The sequence below is a fragment of the Onychostoma macrolepis genome, chromosome 01 (genome assembly GCF_012432095.1).
Source record: "Onychostoma macrolepis isolate SWU-2019 chromosome 01, ASM1243209v1, whole genome shotgun sequence".
Taxonomy (NCBI): domain Eukaryota; kingdom Metazoa; phylum Chordata; class Actinopteri; order Cypriniformes; family Cyprinidae; genus Onychostoma; species Onychostoma macrolepis.
In genome coordinates, this window is record NC_081155.1 from 2,893,629 (window position 1) to 2,904,505 (window position 10,877).

General features: G+C 36.3%; 1 protein-coding gene across 2 annotated transcripts in view; it reads right to left on the minus strand.

Annotated features, from left to right (window-relative positions):
- Nucleotides 1–7,052, minus strand: part of LOC131542126 (adhesion G protein-coupled receptor L1-like) — a 38,585-nt gene extending 31,533 nt beyond the window's left edge. For both annotated transcript variants that reach the window (XM_058778494.1, XM_058778486.1), the window contains exon 1: nucleotides 5,621–7,052. The gene's annotated coding sequence lies outside the window, so the exon portion shown is untranslated. The remainder of the gene's footprint in view (nucleotides 1–5,620) is intronic.
- Between the last annotated feature and the right edge of the window lie 3,825 nt (nucleotides 7,053–10,877).

Consider the following 10,877-nt stretch of genomic DNA (forward strand, 5'->3'; position numbering starts at 1 on the left):
ATGAGACCACGAATAGACACCATAATGTCAATTATATATATATGTGTGTGTGTGTGTAATTAGCAATGCAGGACAATGTATTACCAATGATTTTAGATGTACAAAATGTACAAAATTGTCAAGCCAGTAATCCAACTAGTATGTTAAATGCATCCTATATTCATATTAGATCAGTATCTAGATTAATATCCACAATTCCACAAGATAAATGTAATATTACAAATTACATTTGCACAAACTGAAGTTAATACTAGTCAGAACTTGTGTTGTAAATACGCCACATATTGCTATAATGCAAAATGAGAGTCTGTTCATCATGAAGAATTCGCATTAGCCTCTAAACAACAGATAATAATTCAGTTTACGTGCTCTTATTACAATCTCAGCTCTTTTCAAGTTATATTTCATGTTGATAACTTATCAATTATAAAGGTAAATCATTTATATTTTTTTAATTTATGATTTATAATTAATTAATGTTTATACACTTAAAACAATTTTTATGAGTAATCAATGTTTATACATTGGAAAATGTCTTTAAAGTTTGATATGTTAACATTTCGAAAGTTTTCTAATTTTAACAAATTTTCATCAATTAAAATTTTATTTTTGTCAACAAAAATTATATGCCACTTAAATGAGTGTAAAATGGACCAAAATGAATATAAATGACACATTTTTTGTCAAAAGACAAACCTAAAAATGTTGTAAGCATTAACACTGAACTCATAATCATATCACTCATATATAATCACTGGATAAATACGTTAAATATAATATAGCTAAATAAAATACAGCTAGTTCTAAATACTATAACCCAACCCAAACACTAACAGAAAACTTTCTGCATGGTATTTATTATACTGTTTTTACAAATGAGGGCATCCTCAAAAGGAGGTTTTGTCAGATTAGCTCACATCTGTTACAAATCTGTCCCTTAAATACGGTTAAGTAGCTACAAACACATACACATTCATATTGACTGATTCTAACCAAATGAAGAGGACACACATTTAGATCCTCACCGCCTTATGGAAATCATGATACCGACTAAATAAAGCTGGCTGCATATAAACCACACACACACACATGCACACACAGTCCTGTACGACTGATCAGTCCAGATACAAGAGCCACACTTCAGACGCCATCAACACCCTCGAACACAGAGAAGGAACTGAAGCGGCCAAAACACAGACCGACAGCTGAAGATCAACCAATCATCAGACTGTGTGCTGAAGCACAGAATTACTGCATACAAACAATAACTAGCCATCTTCACATGCTTTATGGTCCAGCAGACGCACTGATAAAAATATGGTGTAGGATTGACTTCATAATGCTTTTCACTCGGAAACTACTAGTAAATTTCACAAATAATTACAAAGAAATGGCAAGTAACACATTCAATTGAACATTACATTTTTGAGGCACGAAGACTGAAATTGTATTTTCTTGTCAAAGTTACTCAGTATGAGGTCACGGGTATTAATCACATGACATATACTTCACTGACACCTGTGAAACATGTGAAAGTGTGAACATTTTAATTAAAGTCTTGATGTCAGGCAACTCCATCTGTCTGTCCATCAGAGCTCATGAGTCACTGTTTCTCCTGCATCTGTCTCGCTGCGTCCCTCATGATCACACACACACACACACACACACACACAATCCCTAATGGCTCAGAGACTTACGCAAATAACACCTTCTACTTTAGTACCGGCAAAAACACTGGAGACTGACACACCCTCTCCTTCACACACACACAAAAGAGAAAAACACATTATTAATTAATAAAAACAATTATGAACAATTATTATTAAAATTTGTGGTTGCTAATATGGGTCATTCAGTGTTATGTTAGTATCATTGAGGTACTATTGTAGTTTTTCTTTTTAATTTAATTGAGGTTTTTGTATTTTTGTCATTTTTATTAGTTATTCTTCATTTTTAGATAGGTTTATATATAGGTTCTATATAGTCCCCCGCCCCCCTTTTGTCATTTTTACATCCAGTTAAACTAAATGAAAACGAGAAATGTTTAAATGTTATATATTTTATTATATCCAACATTTATTTTATTTCAAGTAACTAATATATTTCTGTTTGGTTTTAGTTATCCCTGGTGCAGTTTAATATATTCACTAAATTTATCATGCATTTACCACACAATAAAATTGTATAAACACACTTCATAAATAATGAGTTAATCAATGAAATTGAGTTAATCAATGTATGATCTACATAGAAAAACAAACCATATCTTCTCTGTTCAGGGTCTATCCTCAAGCTGAAAACATTTTGATAAGGTATAACTCAATTAAGGTTTAATCACTATCACTGAAAATGGAAGATTATTGTGTATGAACACAGTATATGTATCTTTGAAAACATTCCTGTTTTTCAGTGACTATTAAAGATGAATTTGCCTCCAGGTGTAATTAAATGTCAAAGTCTAATTAAAGTCCGGCTGTGCTGCACTTTCATGGATAACAGAAGCGGCTGATGAAAGCGTGTTGTGAGATAAACGTGGACCACATCCAGCCAAATACTCCCGTCCTCGTCTGTCAGTGCGCACAAATTCACTGTTGTGATCAAAACCTGCGTTTGTGGAGCGCCGAGAATCAAACACAACAGAGCAGAGCTTCATCTGGAGAGCTTCCCGAAGCATCAGAGCGTCGGTGCGTGTGTGTAATAATCAGTCTAGAGAGTAATTGCTATAATTCACCCTCACGCCGAGAAAACTCCTCTGTTCTGCATTCTCCCTCTGTGTTAGAGATATAAACAAACACACCACTCTCATCAGCGCTGCACACAACACTCACTCACACCAGATCAGGAAAACACTGCGGTCCGTCTGAAAGTCAGCATGAAGCTACAGTCGCAACCTTTACTTCCGTGAAGGGACGGCTTTTCAAGAGCAACAGCTTATTGGATGAGAATTGTTTTTCCTTCATTCAGGAATTGATTGATTGGTGATAAGTAAAAGGGACAGATGAAGTCAAATAAAACGAAAAGATAAAATATTTAGATTAGATCTGCACGCTTTACCAAAAATACCTCACAGTTATCATGTTGCCTTTTGCTAATGAAGCCGAAAAGCAGCATTAAATATCAATGGTAGACTATATATCTGGTCATATTTAGATTATCAGCCAGTCTGTGACTGATAAACAAAATCTACCGCTAGCATGCAAATATATAAGAAATGTTTTCAAAATCATTCAATTTAAAAGATCGTATGTGCATTTATGTCTGAAATCATGAAATTGCGTTATATCATATGTAGGCTATGAATATTATGAAGTGCCAGTCACAAGTTCAGACACACTTGACTGAATTTCTCATAAGTGTAAAATTCTTCGTACTAAAGACTTTTGCTTAAAAATGCATTAACAGCGGTTCTGTAGACAAAACTAAACTCTATCTAAATATGAGTATTTTACATTAACATATCTTTAAATCAACAATCTGGACCAGATAGAGAAGCAAATGCATAAAGTGTTCAACACTCATGATAGATTAAAAAAACAAAAAAAAAAACAATACAAATACTGATTATTAAATCAAAATAAACTGACAGATGGATCAGGTCTAGCATCCAGTCAGAGGTAAAGAGGTTTATTTTTAATAATGACTGGCTGATTCATGTATATCACAGCTACTTACCAAATAAATAAATACACCAACATAACTTAAGACATAGAAAAGCATGAAATCATTGAAAACAAAGAACCATTTTTGTCAAGCACTATTGGCAACAGACTACATACTTATTCTATTTCAACTCTTCACTCTGTTTTAATTTGATTGCATAACTTAGGACTAAATTACTTTACAGACTGGCTGAGTGACATTTAAGACGTTTAACAGACAATCTAATGTGATTGTCCCGAAGAAAACAGACCAAATAATGAGAGCTTAAGGGATCAAACACACATTTAAACCAATGCTGAGCTTCTGCAAAATAATGGCTGTTCTCAAACAGGTTTCCCAAACATTAATGCTCTGAATGTGACCCAAACACTAATGCTTTTGCGCAGCAGAATGACAGCAAATCTCGTGGAAATCAGCTTACAGACGGCTTCTGATTCTGCACACTACACTGGGGCAAGAAAAAGTATATTTAACAACAGGAACACCAAAACTGCTGAGTCGGCAAAGCATGCAGGATACTCAAATAATACCTATTTATCTAACGCTATAAATACAAGCACAAACGTATAGGATAAATGAATGACCACCAGCTCAGGGGTCAACTGGTCTGTACCTATGTATTTATCTATTTATGACTAAACGTCTGAGATTATTCTGCAGCTGCACGAACCTCTTCATCACAGGCTGAATCTATAGATATACTGTGATCCCAATAAGCCAACAACAGAAATTACATACAAGATTATTATCTGCTCTTCATCCACTTGCTTTGACTAGTAACCAGTGTTTTTGCATGTCTTTGCATTTGAGTCTTTGCTCCCTCAACCATCCGTGAGTCTTCACAAGATCATTACGTGCTCCTTTATAAACACACGCTCTCTTCTCCATATATCTGCCTGTAAAACACAGTAACACATGCACATTCACTTAACTATGCCAACCGAGGACAAAAGAGGACTTGTATTGCTTTTATATGGTCTAAAACCAAACCTAAATAAGTATTAACACATTTTTCGCCAAGCAATGATGTCCCCTGATGTCCCGGTTTTGTCCAACTCAGCTCACTTCTGTAGACAAATTTATCCTCCGAACACACACTTATCTCTCTAAAGGGGACATACAGTACCATAGACTTACTAATAGACAAAATATCATAAACCTTAAAAGAAAACATTCACCATGTTTGGAATAAAACATGAAAACATTATTGTTTTATTTATGAATCATGTTCCCAAATAGGACAAACAAAGGGGGTGTTTTCCCAGATGTAGCTCACTTAAAGCGTATCCAAATGCAATAGCTGGCGCTCATGCATGGCTCAGGAGAAAGATACAGCATGTGTGGGAGATGGAGGAGATGTTGGGTGGGGAGAGATGGAGGTCTGTCAGAATGCACCAGCAGTCAGTGGCGCCAGCGCATTTACACACCACTCACGCGCCGCAGCACTCGGCTCGCCTTTGGCCTGTAACTCAATTTACATCCAATGAAAAATGACCACAACGCGTGTGTGTGTGTGTATATGATATACAGGTCTGTGCATGCAGAATGCGCGCTTATGTGTGTGTGTGTGTGTGTGTGTGTGCATACAGTGATATGTGCATGCACGATGACATGTATATTCTGTATGTGTGTGTCCTCAGATGTAAGCTAAAAATAACATTTGTAAGTAAAATATGTATTTTGGGGGGCATTCGGTTCTTAATTGTAAATATGAGTCATATATAAAATTACAATAGCGGCTATATACATAATGTACACTCAGAATAATTGGGCCATCTGGTCATCTCAAGTGTCCCAATTTACCTTAATTCACCCTATTCTGAAAATTCTAAAATACTACTGGAAAACCAATAGAATTGTGCTCTAAGTAAACAGTATAATATGACAGTATGATATGAAAATGTGTGTGTTTAGGACTGAACTACACACACTGTTCTTTATTTCATTCATTCATTCTTACCTTCTGGTGTTCCTGTATCCACCCTACATCCTCTCCTCTCCCTCTCCTCTCTCCTCTCCTCCCCGATTCACTCGTTTCTCCTCTTCTCCTCCCGTGTCGCCAGAATGCATCAAGATTAAAATTTAATCAGCTGCCATCTTTCCAGACGATAAAAGGGCCAAAAACATGATATTCAAAAGCGGAATAATCCACCCTACGGAGCGTCTTCAGTCACAAACACGCAGGAGGAATAATAAACACGGCAATGATATAATCCAATATGAATACAGTCTCCTGAACCTGTCAATAAGACAAATTAACATACAACATTAAGAGCATCCATGAGTGAAGATGAGAATCGTTTTGGTTTATTAGTCATTATGAGCACAAGCGACAATCTTCGACTCGACGTCGCGCCGCTCCGACTAATAATCGCGCGGATTTCGAGGCATTTACGCGATGAACTGTTGATCGTCAAGGGTATTGCAATGAGACGATGAGCTGAGGGTGATCCTCTTCTTGCGGACTGCTGATTTTCATCGAAAACTAAACACTGAAATAGCTAGAATATTAATAATAAGGAACTGAGCTGAGGTAAAAATATATATATTGTATAGTAAAAAAAAAATCCCGTCTGGCGCCGCTCCCTGTCCACGAGCATACAAAGGGTGATCCTTGTCAGACAGACAGGCGATTTTCATTGAAACCAAAAAACAATCATATTAATAAAAAGAAAAATCGAGTTCAGGCAAAAAGAAATGCGTCGTTTGCTGCGGACGCAAAATCCCGCCTGGCGCCGCTCCCCGTCCACGCCAACCCAACAGCGATGTAAAAACGCGTTAGATCCGTAATAAATGACACCTATAATCAACAACATCCGCGACATTTAGCGCAGAAACCCATCGTGGATGTCCGTGACTAAACCCACGGCCTGCGCCGAGCGATGGCCGAAGATTAAATCACAAATATACCCTACACGACGATTAAAAACACTGTTTGGCATCTATGAATAAAAAGGCTGCGTTCACATCTACATTCACCATGTGCACGACAGAAGAAAAAAAAAGACAAATGTTCTCGTCAAAAACAGGATATTCGGTTTAATATGAAAGAGAGGAGCCTGCGACCGCGGCCAGATGTTGTGATGTTAGTAAAGGACAGATGCAGAAGATCCCAGCAGATATCAACAGATCAATGGAAGATGCGGCTGTCACGGATTCTGCTGCTGCTGCATACAATAGAGACACACGGCGACACCGCTGCCTCGGGAAAAACAGCACAGGCCTCGCTGCTTCGATCAAATAATTCACGCAAACCTAACGATTTACTCTATGATAGACGCGCGTCGGTTCCTGACGCTATTCCCGGTTGTGCTGTGCTGGATGCGGCAGGCGCGAGCGGGGGAACCTTAACGCGGACGCTTTGATAGAGAGAACACGAACGCCCTGCTTCATTCCCTCTCTCTCTCTCTCTCTCTCTCTCTCTCTCTGTGTATGCTTCTAGATAGCAGAATAAACTGTGACATATTATACCAGAAAAAAATCTTCATACAGTGGACAACCAGTAAAACTGATTAAAAAATAAATAAATAAAAAAATAGGTCCAAAATTTTAATTTGTCACTCTGACTTGACCATGTTTTGTTACATACCGTTCTATCAGAGTTATCTGAAATTATCAAGATGAATTTGTTCTGACAGTTTAACTCTTGAGTTCTATGTTATTACCATTTTCTAAACTACAGCAAATAAGCTGTGATAGTGTGAGAAATGTTGAATATGTCTGAATAAATTTTGTCTGACTGTGTGTGTATACACCCCCCCCCCCCACACACACACACACACATATATATTTATATATTCACTGTATAATCACAATAGAAGTAAAAAATGCTGTGGTGAATTAATTCTTTGTTCTTTTTTTTGCAAAATACACAATATTGAACAATAATAACATCAAATAGGCTAATATTTTTATACTTTTTACATAACTTGACTATGTGGTGCAAAATGAAAATATTCTGCTTATGTTATGATATTTACCTCTTGAATTGTCGACACATCATCACGTCTCATCTCAAGCTCTTCACCTGCATCGCTGTTGTCTCCTTCATTAACAGTTTACTTGGGGCAAAACTGTGGGACAGTCAAAATTAAAAACAATAATAATAATAATAATAACAATAATTGATTCTGTTTCGCTTTTGTGTAGATTACTGTAGTTTAAAAATGTGATATATAACATTTTTGTAATGGATTGAAAGAGTGTTTCTGGGACTATGGTAATTAAAAACAATAAATTCTATACATGAAAGACATTTGAAAAGTAGCAAAAATAAACTGAAATGGGGCCTTAATGAAAGTGTGTATACGTCTATATCAGTGTCTTCAGAGTTAGGTAAGGATGGCTAATTTCACTGCCTCAATAATCCATCGTTTATCATTTGCGTAAGGAGGGTGCATTGCTTTCATGCAAATCTCTCTAAAATTCCTCCAGGGCCTCAGTGGTCGACCAGATTATTGGGTTTTTGCATGTTTGACGAACATTTGCATACAGCCTCATCCACTTAAATAGAATATGTGTATCAATATAGATCGACCACAGAGCCAACAGGCAAATGAAAACAAAAACTTACCTCAATAGTTTTGTACTTTCCCTTGCGGACAACTTTACATCTACTACAGGCACTTGCAGGTTTGACAAAAGACACACAACTTCACAAACATAAATGAAAGAATTGAAGATTATACTAATAATACAATCAAACAGACATAATCCCCACTGTGCTCCCTGGTAAGTGTTACTCATTAGTAATAGGAAATGAGAATATGAACACAAATATTAGTTATAATACAACTCTAGTCATTCAGTTTGAAAATGTAACTTGTAACATGATGTCCTTGCTTATGCAAATGATTATTTACTTCATAACTGCAACAACTGTCCGAGTAAAACCATAGAGAACTGCATTCATTTAATTGGTATGTAAGCATCATAGACCTGTATGTAAAGTTGCTAGATGAGTTGTTGGTTTCTTAACACCCATTTATTATTTCACTGTGAGCAGAGAAAATCTACCATGCCTGAACTAAAGCAAAATTATGACTGATTAAGAAAAATCACGTGCCAGCTGCTATCCATATGCTAAACCAAACTGTTTTAGCAGCCTTGGTTACATACAAGCACTCATTTTTAGGTAAGCATATCATATTCCTGCTACTACAGGTGTTTCTCACAAATGTGATTCCATATATCCACCTCCAGATGGAGCCATTCTCAAAACTTTTTTCAGGGTTTACTGTTGCTTGCCTCAATCGCCCTCTTAAACAAAGTTGTCAACCACAACAGTTTCCCTCTATTAACTAAACTCATTGAGCTGTTTAACAGACCACGTTTTTAAAGAATGGTGTTTAGTGTTTAGGGGAGGGATTGACAACCCAGCTCAACAGCACCTTTGTAAACTCAGAATGAGTCAATCTGATTTCATAGAACAGACACTGGAGTCCTTTAGCTACTTTTATGAAAATATTTCCCTAATATACCAGATTTGCGGCTACTTTTCCCAGATGTATCATTACAACAAAATTTGTGATTTAGTTATTTTTTAAGTAATTTAATCATGTCCGAGGCGTGTTTCATCCTATAAGATATTCACAGAAATTCTGTTTCTATAGTAAGTATTTCTTGTATATTTATAAACCAGAAATAAGTAGTATGCAGAGGTGGGTAAAGTCCAGGGGTCAGAAAGTAAAAGTCCTGCCACATTTTTGTTCCACCCATGAACTCAGCAGCTGACCAGAGGAGGAACCAAGTCATTCCTTTCAAGTCACAAGCAAGTTTCGAGTCAAATCTCAAGTCCTCAAAGAGTTAAAGTTAATGACATAATTAAGTGACTAATTAAATGATAATTGAGCATTAGTGATGAACACCTGATGTTAACAATCAACATCACTGAAGAAAAGAGAAACACAAGAACTACAACTGACTTCAGCCACAGCCTTGGAAAGAAATTAACTGAAAAAAGAAAAGAAAAACATTGCCACCATAATTGTGGTCAGTGTTTGCTTTAGTTGGGCTCTTGAGCCTTTCAGTAGTTAAAAGAAGTTTGCTTTTAAGTAGTTGCAATATGTGATTCTGGAGCACAAAACCAGTCTTAAGTCACTGGGATATATTTGTAGTAACAGCCAAAAATACATTGTATGGGTCAAAATTATCCATTTTCCTTTTATGCCAAAAATCATTAGGACATTAAGTAAAGATCATGTTCCATGAAGATATTTGGTGAGTTCCCTACAGTAAATATATCAAAACTTAATTTTTGATTAGTAATATGCATAGCTAAGAACTTCATTTGGACAACTTTAAAGGTGATTTTCTCAGTATTTTGATTTTTTTGCACCCTCAGATTCCAGATTTTCAAATAGTTGTATCTCGGCCAAATATTGTCCGATCATAACAAGCTTATTTATTCAGCTTTCATGTGATGTAGAAATCTCAATTTTGAAAAATTGACACTTATGACTGGTTTTGTGGTCCAGGGTCACATATTGTTTCAAAGCAAACATTTGTGCAATGCTGAATCAAACCTTGAAGTAGCAGATTAGCTTTTGCTTTCTGCTTATAATTTATGATGAATGAACACTCTTAGTTTCAATCTCTCTAGCTATTACAGAACTGAAAGAAAAGTCATATTAAACAAATGCCGCCATAATGCTTCAACATTGAGAGAAAAAATAAAAACAAAATCCTGTACAGGATCAGGCTTTTAGACATGAACATTTATCATGTGATCCTCGACAGTGGTGACATTAATTATTCATACTGCATTGCATCATGAAGCATTTTGGTGATTATCACCATTGTTGAAATTCATATGCTGGTTCTTGATCTCTGTGTGTCTAAATATTTCCGGAGCTCAAATTTTTATATGCATTACGTAGATTTAAAATTCACTGACTGCAACTATTACAGAAACACTTTACTTGCATGCTGTAGTTTCACAGGACTGATTACAGAAACAACTGTTATTTTAGATATAATCAAAGCAGCTCACGGTGACACCATTGAGCACTGACCTCTCTGTTTTTAAACACCACATGTACTGCTATAAAGAAAGATCTAACACAAGAGTCAAGGGTCAAGAGCCCAGCTAAAGCACACACTGATCTCCAAGATGGTGGCATCATTTTAACCAATAAAACATGAAACATCTGATCCTCTGTAATTCTCAATAACAGCAGGGCTGCGTTCAGCCCCGAAAAAACGGTGCAAAACGTTTA